The following is a 16,345-nucleotide window of genomic DNA, read 5'->3' on the forward strand; positions in this document are numbered from 1 at the left end:
TCCTACTATATTCTGTCTAAACACTTGGTTATTTCCTTTCAATGTTCTTCCATAATTGTACCAATAAATGAAACTACCCTATTTACTCCAGCTGAAGATCCGGCCTACATAGTCATTAGCTTTAATCATTCTCACACACCTTGTACCTGACCCTTTGTTAACCTAACAACCCCCATGCCTGATTTATAGAACATAGTTTGGCTGGCGGTGCTCAGGTTCTGCCCACAAACTGTGAATGACTCTACATTCATAACTCTCTGTGACAGAGCACCTTTGGTGCCTGTCACTTTAAGGGCCTTGATGGCAGCAGGGCAGCTGGCAGGTGCAGGCTAGCTCTGCTGAATTGGTTGCATGACCCTGTGAGGACCATGCGATTGGAGGACAGGGCTCAGCAGACTCCATTTTAGCTCAGGCCCTCAAAGCTGCCCTGGCATTCTGCTGCTGGCAGCTAAAATAACACCACCCAGCTGAGTTGCTGCTGCTCAGAACATCCTTGGAGATAAGGGCAGGAGCTATGGGGATGGCAGAAGAATCCTGGTCCTGGGTATGACTTGAACCTGCACCTTGCTGGGGAAGGATGGCCTGGTGGGGCTATCTGTGGTGGGGTAGCTCCTCAGAAATGCCAGGCCAGTTGCCTTCCCCCATAACAGGCAGGTAGGGGCACCTTATAACACCAGCCCTACTACCCAGTGGTTAGAGAACAGACAGTGGGGCCAGGCATGCCTAAGGAGAGGCACCTGAGTCCCTGGGGGTATAAGACCCCAAGACCCAGGGATGGGGCAGGGAGCAGCCCCCGTGACAGGGCAGAGACCATTAGTCAAAGCCAGGTGCCCAGAGAGGGGCTAGTGGCTAAAATCAGCCCAGTGTTAGGCATAAGGACCGTCGCCATATAGAGTAGGGTTTATGGGGCACTTGAAGGGCTGTGTGGGATTGCCTGGAATGTAAGCAGGCAAGCCTGATGGCTCAATTAAGGCTGCTCAAAGGAACAGGGTGGGTTAAGAGTGGCCTAGTGAAGGGTGGTGTGAAAGAGGCCCTGTGAGAGGGGGCAGAATGTATGAGTAGACTGTGAGAGGCCCAGAAAAGGGCAGAGTTTGGCCTGGCTTCTCACCGGAGCTACTGCAATTTTGGATGCCATCTGTGAGGCATAAGACATGGTAAGGGGAGGTTGGAGTCATGTGTACACCCCTTGGCATAGGGTATTGAATTGGCAGCCTCCTGCTAATTACAGCTAGTACAGCCCAACAAGTCATAGCAGGTGAGACAGGGTGAACTGCCATACATGGAGGTGACTGACCACAAGTATGTTCCTTCATCACACTCTCCTTCACCTGTTCTTTCTGTCACCAATGTACCATCATCTTTCTGATTGAAAGAAGGCTTCTGCTCCCACCCAATAAAAGGCATGTGTAGATACACGCATGCATCCTACTGGCTGTCACAGTCCCATCACCTGCTGGTTCCTTTCCACAGCACAGTTTACTTCTGCCAGAAGCTGTAAAGGAGCTTTGCAAAGCTGGTAGAGCAACCATATGTTGTGTGGATGTGAATGTGCTTGGTGACTTTGCTTTTGAAGGATTCTGGGAGCAAAGTCAGCCTTGGGTACATGAAATATAAAGTCATTAGAGCCTAAATATGTCAGAGAAGTAGACTGTCATAAGATGTTCAGATCAAGGGTCAAGTCCTGGCATTCTGTCAGTAGCCAGACTTACCTGCAATTGACTCAAGAATCAGTGATGTAAAGAACTCACTTAAAGCCACCATCTCATGTCTAGCTTAGTACAAGGGTCAAATTCCACTCTTAAGAGTATCAGGATAAATCTGGATCAACTCCAAAATGAATGGATTTACTTGTTATTTACAGTAAGGCAACAGAGCAGAATTTGGTAATGAGTGAGGAACTGGCTCCACATCTGCCAATATGGTTGTCATACTTATATTTTAAACTGATAAGAAAAACTGGGTGATTTACAGCACAACTCAAAAAGGCACTTATTTGTCTTGTGTTTATCAAGAGGTGGCATGATATCTCTGGTGTGAAAACAAAACAACAGCTTCCAGGATAATAAAAGTAGGTGTCTAGAAATACAAAGGCAAAGAGAAGAGGGATCAACCAACACAGTGGAAAGGGAAATTTAAAAAAGAAAAGAAAAATCAAGGTCAGAGACTCTAAACAACCTGCTTTAATAAACAACAGGTCAGAGGACAAGAGGTTTGGTAGAAAGAGTATATTGAACGTGCCAGGCCAAATTCATCATTCAGTAAGTAGATGAACCTTCATTAAAATCAATGGGATTATATCAGGGATAGTTAACTCTTGTTAAAAAAATTTGTCAGCAGCAGCTGGTGTCTGAGGTTGTCCCTATAACACTGTTACTGTAACAATATGTTCTCCCCCTTCAGGCTGTCTTGACTGGCAAAAGAATAACAGCAAACTGACTGTCCTCTGATTATGTTTAAAACAAATATTTATTTAATGGTGCTGTTTATTTCACATGAACATCTACAGCAAGAATCAATTAAATGTGAATGAAAACTCCTCAATCAATCTTGCATCACAGGATAATGTATTGGTTTAGTCACTGGTGATCAACGAACTCTGACTTAATCACTCAGGAGAAGAACAATTACTAATGACAAATGTTGCCGAGTAAAACAGTGAACAGAAATCACTTTGTATAAGCAGGTTAAAAACAATATTAAGTACAGAAACACTGGAAAGGCATTAACTTTGACACTATACACTAAAATTAAAAGCTTTCCAGTGTTGATTCAAAAAGTGCCTTAAGCTTTCATCTTTACCACTAGGCTGATATGTTACTCAAAGGTACAGTACCTCTGAAAGCCTGAAAAGCTGCAGCATAAGGAAGCCATTTTAAGCTAAAGTTACATTACAAAATGACTGGAAATAGGCTAACTAGCCACAGGAAATGGATTATTCTACTGCATTTTTTTGGATAATTTGGAAACAATAACAGGCCAGCAAGCTCATGGTAATTGTGAGCTCACAGTGTGAAATTATGGAACAAAGTATTCACACTAACATATTTCAGTCTCTGGCTCTTTACTAAATGTATACCTTACTTCAAAGTTTCACATTCATAATTCAAAGTCCAAGCTGTTTTAATTGGAGTCCTAGTAATACAGCATTATTCTGTTCCAGTTTCACTCTGGGACTCAAGTAGAATTTTACTGTGTTCACTGGAAGTCTCTCTATGCAAAAATGTCTGTAGAGGTGGACAGGTGTTATCAAGGGATCAGGGATTTTGGTGTACACTTAACTTTAAACAAGTGAGAGTAAGATTGTCCTATTGTCCTCAGTGAGACTCCTCAGATCTTTCCAAACTGAGCATGTTCACAAGTGCTTTGATGGGTTGAGGACAAAAGCACCAGGGCTAAAACTGTACACATGCACCTAACTTGTGCAACTTCAAGGAGACTTCTTCCCTGTGCATAGATTGAAATCCATGTATAAATCTTTGTAGAATAATGGTCTTATCTTGTAACTTTTATGTTTCCAATGCAACTACTCATGTTGATTCGTTTGAAATTTCTTCACATTATTATGCGGCAATCAGTGAAAATTCAATGCTTTAGTAAACATTTCTGCTAGTAAACTTGTTTGCTAGAATATTTGTGGAAAGTCATTTCACAAAACATTAACATAAAATGAATTTATTGTAAGATTCAAGTAACTTTTTGCATATGCAGCATTACTTTCATGCTAATAATGGTAGACAACAACACAGACAACACTTTATTGGAAATGTACTGCAAAGTTTTCATCAAATATTAAAATTATAGATATATCATTTCTCCATGTAAGGTCTTACTCAAATCACAGGTTAAACGCCTAATTAAGAAAAGTGCTAAAACAGACAATTTCAGCTGTGTTAAATGCAAATGCAGATAGCTATAAAAAAAACTGATAATACGAAGTATAGTGTATGTAAGGAGGGGGAAATATTTCCTATTACTCCCTCCCTCTCCAATAAAGACTAAGTTTTCCTAAAATCTAAAATTTTCAAACTGCATGATATGATGGAAAACACATCCTTTCTTGATCAACTCTTAATTATTTGTTATTTGTATTTATTGTTCTTGTCTGTAGAGGAGCATCTAGAGGCTGCAACTAAAGTCAGGGTGCCATTATGCCAGCACTGCACACATATAGTAAGTTATTTCCTGCATCAAGGAAGCTACAATTCAATGAGACAAGACAAAAAGGAAGTATTATTTTAAGGATAGGGAATTGAGGAACATAGCAAGTAAATGACTTAGCACTTCAATCTATATATTTTTTTGCATGTGGACTGCAAAGTTATTTACAAAGGATAGTAAATAACAGTATCATTATTTATGGATTTATTTTACTGCAGCCATTATTAATGTATCCATAAAACATTAAACTAAAACTTATTATGTCAATGTTGAAACAAATGTGCACCCACAAGGAATATCACAGTTAATGTTGTTTATTGTTTCTTTCATTCCTCTTTTATTTCTAGTTATTGCAAGTAACCACAAGTATTGCAATGACTAACTGGATCTAGCTTGTTAGTCATTGCTTTGTTAGTCTGCTTTGAAAAAAATGTGAGATTTTGAGCATTAACTGTTTACACATTTTGTCAGAGTGCTCATAAATATTTCTATATATATTTCTAGGGATGATATACATAGTAGCTGAATGCAGCAGAGCTGGTTGAAAAAGAATGTTCAAATAGCAGATAGCTGTTGGCAGTAATTGAAGGGCTTTCAGCATAGTTTCTGTAATATCACAAAACTGATTTATCATTCCAAATCCTACTTTCAATTACACCAAAGTATATCCAGGGCAACACCACTGACCTTAGCAAAGTTACTCTACAGCCTTCATTACTGACTTTTTCTTCTGCCACCTTTATGAGAGGGTCCGAGTTGTTCAATGTTCTTGGTTTAATTCTTTATCAGCTACTTCTTACAGTCTACTTCCTAAAACTCCATTCGTGAAAGTGTTCCACAGATTCATTCTTCAATCCAAGAGAGAAGTAGAAGAAGATGAACTTATTTAAGCACAGCATCCCCCTGTACACATTGTTTCAGGTCTGGTCATACCATCTATGTGCTTTTATCTACTATTCCACTTTGTACTGATTCCATCCATCTCAGGATGTTCTTGAACAAATACCAGTTGTTCTGATTCCAGTTTTTCTGATGCCATCCTTCACAGAAGCTTTAAACTTTTCCTGGTCTGCCTTTTGACATCAAGGAAATATCCAAAGAGTAAGAGGCGCATACATAGGTTAAAAATTGGTTTTGTTAAAGCTATTATTCATTCCATTAAACTAATATGCAGAATTGCATTAAAATATTTCTAGTTTCAAGGAATGTAGAGATTAGGGCTGCATGAAACAGCACCATTTCGTTTTGACTTCCATTTCACCATTTCAAAAGGACAGTGTTTCATTCTGATATTTCATTTTGTTTTCATAGATTCATAGATGTTAGGGTCAGAAGGGACCTCAATAGATCATCAAGTCCGACCCCCTGCATAGGCAGGAAAGAGTGCTGGGTTTAGATGACCCCAGCTAGATGCCTATCTAACCTCCTCTTGAAGACCCCCAGGGTAGGGGAAAGCACCACCTCCCTTGGGAGCCCGTTCCAGACCTTGGCCACTCGAACTGTGAAGAAGTTCTTCCTAATGTCCAGTCTAAATCTGCTCTCCGCTAGCTTGTGGCCATTATTTCTTGTAACCCCCAGGGGTGCCTTGGTGAGTAAAGCCTCACCAATTCCCTTCTGTGCCCCCGTGATGAACTTATAGGCAGCCACAAGGTCGCCTCGCAACCTTCTCTTCCGGAGTCTGAAGAGGTCCAGGTGCCCTAGTCTCTCCTCATAGGGCTTGGCCTGCAAGCCCTTAACCATACGAGTGGCCCTTCTCTGGACCCTCTCCAGGTTATCCACATCCCTCTTGAAGTGCGGCGCCCAAAATTGCACGCAGTATTCCAACTGTGGTCTGACCAGCGCCTGATAGAGGGGAATTATCACCTCCTTGGTTCTGTTCGTCATGCATCTGCTGATGCACGATAAAGTGCCATTAGCTTTTCTGATGACTTTGTCACACTGATGATTCATGTTCATCTTGGAGTCCACTAGGACTCCAAGATCCCTTTCCGCTTCCGTGCCTCCAAGCAGGTCATTTCCTAGGCAGTAGGTGTGCTGGACATCTTTCCTCGCTAGGTGTAGCACTTTGCATTTCTCCTTGTTGAATTGCATTCTGTTGTTTTCCGTCCATATGTCCAACCTGTCCAGGTCTGCTTGTAGTTGTTCCCTGCCCTCCGGTGAGTCCACTTCTCCCCACAGTTTTGTGTCATCCGCAAACTTGGACAGAGTACGCTTCACTCCCTCATCCAAGTCGCTGATGAATACATTGAAGAGTATCGGTCCAAGGACCGAGCCCTGCAGGACCCCGCTGCCCACACCCTTCCAGGTCGATACCGACCTATCCACTACGACTCTCTGGATACAACCCTCTAGCCAATTCGCCACCCACTGGACTGTGTAGTCATCCAAGTCACAGCCTCTTAATTTGTTCACCAGTATGGGGTGGGATACCGTATCGAAGGCCTTCCTGAAGTCTAAGTAAACAACGTCAACCCCTACTCCTGCGTCCAGGTGTTTTGTAACCTGGTCATAAAAAGAGACTAGATTGGTCAGGCATGATCTACCTGCTACGAACCCATGCTGGTTTCCCCTCAGCATAATTTTTCCTGCCGGGCTCTCGTAAATGTGAGCCTTAATAATTTTTTCAAAGACTTTGCCTATGATGGAGGTGAGACTGACTGGCCTATAGTTGCCTGGGTCCTCCTTCCTCCCCTTCTTGAAAATGGGGACCACATTGGCCCTTTTCCAGTCCTCCGGGACCTGGCCCGTGCGCCACGAGTATTCAGATATTCCCGCCAGTGGCTGTGCAATGACATCAGCCAGTGCCTTCAGTACCCTTGGATGGAGCTTATCCGGGCCTTCCGACTTAAACGCATCCAGTTCCTCCAAGTGCTGCTGCACCATCTCAGGGTCTATGCTTGGTAGTCTGGCACCCTGCTGCTGCCTCTCTACAATCCCAGTGACCTTGTCTTGCCCCTCGCTTAGGAACACAGAGGCAAAGAATTCATTGAGGAGTTCAGCCTTGTCCCCCCTGTCCGTCACCAATTGCTTCTGCCCATTTAGTAGGGGTCCTATTCCACCCTGGGCCTTCCTTTTACTCCCTATATATCTAAAAAACAATTTTTTGTTATCCTTAACTTGGGTTGCCATCCTCAGCTCCATGGTAGCTTTGGCCTGTCTAACTGCCTCCCTACAAGCACGAGCAGAGGAGGTATACTCCTCTTTAGTAATCTCTCCCCATATCCACTTTTTATGTGCCCCTCTTTTAGCCCATAGGCTGCTCTGGATTTCTCCGGTCAGCCAAGGAAGCCTCTTGGCCCCTTTCCCCCTTTTTCCCTACATCAGGATTGTCTCCCTCTGTGCCCGAAGGATCATTTCCTTAAGGCACAACCACCCTTCCTGGGCTCCCATCTCTTTAAAACTCTTACTCTGCAGTGTGTCCTTGACTAAACGCCTGAGTTCATTGAAATCAGCTTTCCTAAAGTCTAGCACTTTCACCCTACTAGTTACCTTACCCACTCAACAACTTATGGTGAATTCTATTATTTGGTGATCACTGTCCCCTAGGTGACCACCGATCTGTAGGTCTCCTACCATGTCATCCCCGTTGCCAATACCAGGTCCAGTAAGGCATTCCACCTAGTGGGACCATGTACCTCCTGCATCAGATGGAGGTCCTGTACACAGGATAGGAACCTGCGTGAACAGTGGGACTTTGCCATCTGCGTCTCCCAGCAGATGTCTGGTTAGTTTAGGTCTCCCATGACTACCGCCTCCCTAGTTTTTATGGTCTCCGAGAGCTGCCTCAGGAGCCCCAAATCTCGTTCTTCCCCTTGGTGTGGGGGTCTGTAGCAGACCCCTACCACCAAATCCCTTTCTCCTTGACCTCCATGTAACCTAACCCACAACCCTTCAACTTTCTCCTCCTCCGATTCCGTTTTGATAAAGGTCAATGTATATCGCTCATTGACATAGAGCGCCACCCCTCCCCCTCTCTTTCCCACTCTATCCTTTCTGTACAACTTATAACCCTCAATGTGTACCGCCCAGTCGTGGGAAAAATCCCACCAGGTTTCTGTTAGCCCTACTAAGTTGTAGGTGTTTTCTGCAAGCAGGAGTGCTAGTTCATCCTGCTTGCTCCCCATGCTCCTAGCATTAGTGTATAGGCACTTGAGCCCTGTGACTGGCATCTTTGTTGCCCCCCAGCTCTGATGCCCAAAGGGCCCCTTATTGCTTACCTGCTTATTGCTTACCTGTGGTGTACTGCTGGCCGCCCCATGGATTGCAGGTTCCCCATGTTCTCCTTCTTCAGGCTGGACTGTCCTTGTGGGTGCCACATGGTTTGGCGGTCCATGGCTTCCCCTGCCTTCATCTTCCCCTTCCCCCGATGAGCCTAGTTTAAAGCCCACCGGAGGAGATCTGCCAACCTAGAAGAGAACACATGCTTACCTTTGGGGAACAGGTGAAGTTCATCCCAACTGAGCATGTCTCTCGTCGTGATGTGCGGGTCATTGTCAAGGAAGCCGAAGCCTGCCTCAAGACACCATTGCCAAAGCCGCCAGTTGTCTCTCTAATGCAGCTCTCATGTCGTCTTCCACGTCCACTCACTGGTAGAACAAAAGAGATGGTAGGACAGCGTTTCAAAGCACTGTTACATTTCATTTAATTGAAATTGTTTTGCTGTTTTCGACATGTTTCAACATTTTGCTCATAGGCTATAAATGAGGAATCACGAAACTGCCTATAACTTTGTCATTTCTTGCCTGATTTGAATTAAAACATCAGGGTAGCCCCTGCTGAGGCCACAAAGCCTACCAAGCTTCAAGTAGGCAAGTGCAGGGGTTCCTGGGAAACTGCACCTCAAGTTGCTGACAAGCAAAACTCATAATGTGTAACTTCATGTGTGTGTTAAGGAGTGCCCTCACTGGTGCTGGGGCCCCTACATGACACAGTAGTGAGCCCAATGAGGTCTATTCCCATACAGCCTCAGCTCCATCCACCACTTTAAATAACAACAGATTAGTAAGCAGCACAGTAGCACTAGCATCTCATGCAGCCAAACTGCCACAGAGCCTTTCTTTTCTTTCCTGCAGGAGCTGCTTCTTCAGCAGCTGCCAGACAACTCTTCCTGCTTGCCCCAGCCCTGGGGCTTAGATGTGCCCAGGGCCCTGCCTCCTTCCAGTCAGCTGACTGGGGACAGGTGCTATAGGTTGTACCCATGTTGGTCTAAGGACATGGCACTGGCAGACAAGGTCCTTTGGGTCAATCTGATATCTTTTAGCAGACCAACTGAATAGTTGGAGAAATATATCTTAGGAAAGTTTTGGATTGAAAAACCTTTGTCAGGCTGAGGAAGCACCTGCAGTTTGTGTGTGTGCTCTTCCTGGATGGAAGGAATAGTAAAGAAGCCAGAGGCTAGCATGCAATGCAGGCAAGAAAATCAATCAGTGAAAATGGAAATGGAGGCATCAGGGGGTAAGAGGCAGGCTGGGGTGGGAGTGGGGGAGGAAGGGGGATGTAGCAAGTAAAAGTGGAGAGGTACCTGGGGAGTCAGATGTCCAGCAGGTTGTAGTGTGTCAGAATTCCAATGTCTATATTGAGTTAATCAATTTATGTACCTAGGAGGTTGATGAAGTACCACAGGCTCATCTGTGAAAAGTCATTTGTAAATTCAAACAAGCACTGAACCTCGCTAACTTCATCACCAGAAGCCAACTTCCTACAGCCCAAAACACACCAAATGGATCCAGACCATGCCATGACAAGACATGCAACACCTGCCAACAATATCTCTAGTATGGAGATAGCTTCACAATACAATACATATGTCCATCAGGGCACTTAGTGCCCTGATGGAAAATATGTAGGAGATACCAAGCAACTCTTGCGCACCATAATGAGCACACACAAAAAATCTGTCAAAGACCAGAACACCACCTATCTCCAATCCCTCAGGCCTGATCCTCAAAGGGAATTTACAAGCCACTTTTCACAGGTGAGCCTATGAACTGCATTTCATCAACCTCCTAGATACAGAAACTCACGGACATTTTCTTCCCCTGCTGGCTGGTGATGCAGTGAGTGCTGCCTCCAGGTCTGGGAGAAGGGTACTAAATGTTTTTAAAAAATTGAAAACAGGTGGCACTCAGTCTGTCTGCACCTGGAGTTTGGGGAACCCCAGCAGCGGGAGATTCACCTTGAGGAATACCAGCTGCTCCACCAAACCAAGATCCAAGGAGGTGCAGTGGGGTGTCACTACATCACCAGCAGTGCTGAACACCCTCTCACTTGGAACAGTGGTTGGTGGACAGGACAGGTGTTCCTGGGCAACTGTGGCCAAATCCCGCTACATCTAGCTGCAGCTTGCCCAGTAGGACAAGGGGTTGCACAGCAGCAGCTCCACATCCTCGGCGACATAGGCAGCCACCAAGGCCTGAGTGCTACCTGCCTGATGGTGGAGTCTGGAAGTCATGCCCTTGGCCCACATTGGCAGTACTTGTGGTGGATGAGGAGACTGGCTGGTGGATGCCGTGCTGGCATGGGACAGTGGATCTCCCTCTTCCATGCCCCACCACCTCCGCCATTCTGCCTCCCAGACTCTCATCACCAGCACCTCCGTCCACTGATCTAGGGTTTGGCTGGATATAATAATAATAAAATAAATATAATCATAAAATAAAAGAGTATAGAAAGCAAAAGGAACAGGCTAGCAAGTAGAAAATGATAGCCTTTGTTGTCAGACACTGCTAAGCTGCTGGAAGACACGGCTCAGTAACTGACCTCAAGGCAGAAAGTAGCTCAGTTCAAACAATGCTGCTTTTTATGCTGTTCTTCCATCCCTCCTCCAGAGCACTGGGATTGGAAGGCACCTCAGGGAATGATCACAGTCACTAGCCAGCTACACAGTCAATATCAGAGCAGTCCTTCCCCGCTCTTCCCCCTACCTTTCTTTAAGTTTCTGTTTCCCTGAAAGTAAGCCCAACTTCGAAACTTGAAACATTTCAAAACTTTCAAAATATTTTCAGTGCCCTCATTTCATTTCAAGGCTGTTTCAAAGCCTTTCATTTTGTTTTCATTTTACTGTTTCGAGCTCGAAATGAGTTGAAACAGAATCAAAATGAAACAGCCGGTGAAATTTTGCACAGCCCTAATAGAGATACTGATGAACTATCAAAGTCAAAACACTTGGAAGGATTTTCTGTCTGAAAGGTGCTACTTAAAGGGTTCATCTACATATGAGCTTAACTGCACAGCAGACTAATTTGTTGTGGTGTAAAGTAGCACAGTCTACAGGTACAATGCTATTAGACAATAGCAAACTAATTTTCACCACCGTAAAATAGTGCTTTCGGGGACTGTACATTTTGGCAGCAAAAATAAGTGCAGCCAAATGCATGTGAACACTGTCCCAAGAGTAAATTGCACCCGATCACCCCAGGCAGCAGGGGGCCAGCTCCCTGCCTGCATCCTAGCCACATGGCTCTGCTCATTGGGCACTCTTATGCCCCAGCCAGCCCCTCCGCCACACAATGCCATGACCCAGAGCCTGGGGCTGCTCTGCACTGGCTCAGACTACTGCAGTTGTGGGCACATGTAAAGACACTGTGCCCAGGAACCATTAATTCCACCACTTTAAATAACAACAGTTATGCAAGCAGCACAGTAGCAAACTGCACCAGAGTTTATTGCACCACATTAATAGCACATGTAGATGCACCCAGAGAGACCAAATATGATATCTAAAGCACTGAGATTTTTGTCTGATACCTAACTGAGCTCTTTGTATTTACCATGTGGTAAACTAGGATGTCTGAGGCAATACAGATGCTACACAGTAGTTACCTGCAGTGAAGAGCAGCACATCTGTTCTATGCATGCAGCATTTTGAAACTATTGTTGGGTGCTGGACATGCTGTAGTCTCTGTCTCAGGTGTTTTTATTGGTACACAACCAGTGTCATACTAAGGCAGCTACACTGCATTTATGGTACACATCCTGAGGTGTACAAATTGATTTAAAACATCTATTAAATAAGAATGGCATAGTTTTACACCAGCATTGCACAGGAGTAGGTAAGTATACAAAACACAAAGCGAAGCTGAATTAAATCCCATGTGTAGCAATATTTTTGGTTTTTACTCAAAATTATACAACCAGAATTAAGAATAGGAGAGATCATCATATATTAAAAAGATGGATAGTCAAAAGACTATTGCAGAATATGAAAACTGGTTGATTTCTCTTACCTTCCCTTTTGATAATCATATTTTATATTGTGACATGTAATTATCATTTCCTTGAATAAATATAAAAGAAATCTAAAACAAGCTAGTTACTAGTCAGAAGTGTAGAGATGGACCTGCACTAAGTACACAAACAAAAGGGAACTTTATGGCTAGTCTTTACTTTCACATTAGCTTCAATCTACAGCTGGTCTTTACTTTCACAACAGCTTGTCTAGAAGATGACATCCTTGGTGAAACAGAGCGTGAACTCAATTTGTGTAAGTGAGTGGATTAAATCTCTGTCAGGATGCTCTCATTCAGGCTAATTTACATTGCATAAGTACATTTAGGTGTAGGTTTAATGTGCTTTAATTTATTTACACCGAGTTTACATTATTTTAGGATCATTAGAAAGTAGGGCTGGAAAGGACCTCATGAGCTTATCTGGTCCTGTCCCCTGCTCAAAGCAGGAAGATGGATGTGCAACCAAAAGAGCCTGTAGTCAGTGCAGCCAGGGATTTTAAACCCAGGACCTTGGGAAGCCAACAGGCTTAGCTTTAATTTACCAGGATGCTACCCTATACACAAACTCTAAATTACACCATGAGGGGGCGCATCCAGATGAGCATGAAGAGGTTCTCAGCATGGAACCAAAATTAGATACAGGGAATTCCTGGTATCTAAAAAAAAATGACAAAAAAAAAAGAAGGGCAGTGCAAGTGGCAGCAGTATGCGCCACCCAAAACCAGACCCTGGCCAGCCAGAGCCATACTCTGGCTGCCAGCCAGGCTCTGTGTACCTGGATCACCACTACTTCTGCCCTAGAAGGCCTCCAAGACCCCAGGTAAGGCTGCTAGTGCAAGTCCAAGTGCTGGTCCCAGCCTCCCCTACCCAACCCAGGGAAATTTGCAGTGACAGCGCACACTTGCAGGGGCAGTCCCTGGGGACAAGTAGCAATGGCACAACTATGTGCTGCTGCTATTTGTCCCTGGGGAAATTCACACATGGGCTTGCCTGGATGCACCCAGGGGGCAAGTCCACACATGCAAGCACGTGCGCTTGCAGCAGCTCAAATAGAAGCAGTGCAACTTTCAGCAAGGGCTTTTTGTGCCACTTGGGGCAAAATAACCCTGCCTGGCTCCTCCTGGATCTGCAACTAGGGGGAGCTAGAGCCCAGGGCCAGCACCTGTGCTGTCCCCAGCAGTATAAAAAGCTGCCCTGTCCTGGCCCCAGCAGTATAAAAAGCTGCCCTGGCAAGTAGCTAAGGGCTACTAACTCTCAGGAGCTTCCGGGGACCAGCCAATTGGTACCTGGGGCACTACCCCTTGTGCCAGCTGGACTGCTGAAGCAGCCCTGAGAGTTCCCTGCACCCTTTACCCACTGCAGCAGTCTGGCAGTGCCTGGCTGTGACCTGCTGCACACCTGCCAGACCTGGATGGGGACCGCATAACCAGTAGAGGCATCTGCCCCTCTGGGCCAGCTGCCAGTGGATTGTGGTTGCAGGTTTGGCCTCTGTTCGGCACTAGTGCCATGCATGCCCCCTGCCCGGCCATTTGGGCAACTATAGCCCAGAAGATGTTCCAGGTGTGGTGGCCTGTTTTGAACTGTCAAAGCATGTCCTCCTGGCCCCATTTGGCCAGGAGGTCAGCCATAGCCAGAGGAGTCCAAGGTGTCAGCTCTGAGCAGGCAGGGTCCTGCCACTTGCCTCCCTAGCAGGAATTCTGGTGTTCCCTATTGGAAAACTGAAAAATCCCTGATAAAAAAAATCCCAAAGTCACTCTATAAAATACCCCCAAATCCATGTTCCTCCACAAGTAAAACAAAAGACCACTGTAAAGAGAGAGAGAGAGCGAGACAGAGACAGCGGTCAGTTGGACAATGTTTTATTGATATATCTTACAGTGTTAAAGCAAGTCTCTTATCATAATAATGAAGTGAACTCTAAATACATGTTTCATGAATTCATGAATACATATTTTGCTGCCCTCCCACAGGGCGATGGCCCCCACACAGAGGTTACGGCCCCCCAATAGGGGATAAGGCCCCCACACAAGGGGTATGGCCCCCCAAAAGGGGATTTGGCCCCCACACAAGTGGCACGGCCCCCCAACAGGGGGTTTGGTTCCCACACAAGGGGTTCAGCCCCCCAAAAGTGGATTCAGCCCCCACACAAGGGGTTCATCCCCCCAACAGGGGGCCTCTGCCCCACTTTTTTAAACTTCGATTTTTTAAACTTCAATTTTTTTTAAACCCCTGGATATCCAGGGGTCTAATTTTTTCCCCACGCTGCAAGTTTGCAGCACAGGGAACATTTTTTGTTCTGCATGTTCCTGTTGCCCCACCTCAAAGGACACACCCAGGCAGGGCAGGCCCCTGTGCCACCCAGTACCTGGCACCCAGTACCTGGCATGCACTCAGGTCTTTTTAAGCTCTTTCACTCCATCCATCCCTACTCCAAACAGAGGAGCAGAGTAACTGAAAAAACAGTCTCAACATGTTTGCACAGCTTCTATTTGGATGCTAGTGGGAGCTTTATGAGCTTAGTGAAGGAAGCATTGACAAGTCTATGAAGACTTAACATGAAACAGAAAATTACACATAACTCTAGCAGAGCACAAAGTGTATCTCATTTTATTCCCATAGTTGCCTGACCATTCCTAATACCAATCATTTCACTTGCAGAGGTAATCCAAAAATTAGGTTCCACTACCACTATGTGGTGAGGGGAAAGATAACATGCACATGATAACAAATCCAGTGCTAGAGATCTCTCAGAACAGGACTGATACATTTTTAAAGTGTAGTTTTATAAGGTGTACTGGTATTTTTTTTTTAAGTTTTCTATTAAAGTCAATTTATAGTGGCATTGCTATGACCAAAATCTACCTTAGTCAACCTGCCTGTGAGATTAATAACAACATAACAGCAGCTTAAAGTTAAAAGTTTATAAAAGGGCATTGCAATTCATTGCCCTACTGTCTCCTCTGCTCCTTTCTTTTGTACTCTAAGCATTTTTTTGGGAAGGGCAGCATATAAGTTGTCTAACAAATAATTAAATGTCCTCTAAATGTCACTAACATTTTTCATGCCCTGCAGTCTTTATGCTCTCATCTTACAGTCCTGTATCTCCTATCTTAGTCTCCACTTCAGCAAAGTGTTTGAGCATGTGCTAAATTTGATCCCTTTTCTTAAGCTGTTTTTTTTAAATGATTTAAATGCACAAAGGATACAAGTGCATGCTTAACCTTCATACATTCCCGTGGGGTAATTTCCTACCCCAGAGACATATTTTGTGCAGTATCCTAAAGTTAATTAATTCTAAAAAAAATGTCTTTTCAGGACATTGTCACTGGCACCACAGTGCACAATTTTCCCAAAGAACAGTCAGTTTATAGTTTCATAGTTTCATAGTAGCTAGGGTCAGGAGGGACCTGAACAGATCATCTAGCCTGACCCCCTGCCACAGGCAGGAATGAATGCTGGGTTCACAAGATCCCAGACAGGTGATCCTCCAACCTCCTCTTGAATATAGCCAAGGTACGGGTGAGGACCACTACCGTGGGAAGTTGGTTCCAGATTTTGGCCACCCTAACTGTAAAATATTGCCTTCTGAATGAATGGTTTGCTCTCTGTAGATAAAAAAACTGCCCAGGGTAACATGTTACCCCAGGCGTGAATGTGTTTTTCCATATGGGTTAACAACTTACCCCAAGCCCATGTTAACGTATTGGGGTAACTTGTTATCCCTATGCAATTTCTGTATAAATCACAGGCCTAGGCCTGTTTGGCCACTTTGGGTGGATGCATCTGAAAGGTCAGCATTCATTCATACCTCATTCATGTCCACTTCAGGTATCCACGGTAACTAATGGATCGCCATCCTCCACTCTACTTTTGCAGAAGATGTGGTAATCCCTTTTGCTAACCACTGTGTTTATAGGTTGCAAGTTCATCAAAACAACCTGCCTTTTGCCAAAAACAAA

This window comes from Alligator mississippiensis, chromosome 2 (assembly GCF_030867095.1).
Source record: "Alligator mississippiensis isolate rAllMis1 chromosome 2, rAllMis1, whole genome shotgun sequence".
NCBI lineage: Eukaryota > Metazoa > Chordata > Crocodylia > Alligatoridae > Alligator > Alligator mississippiensis.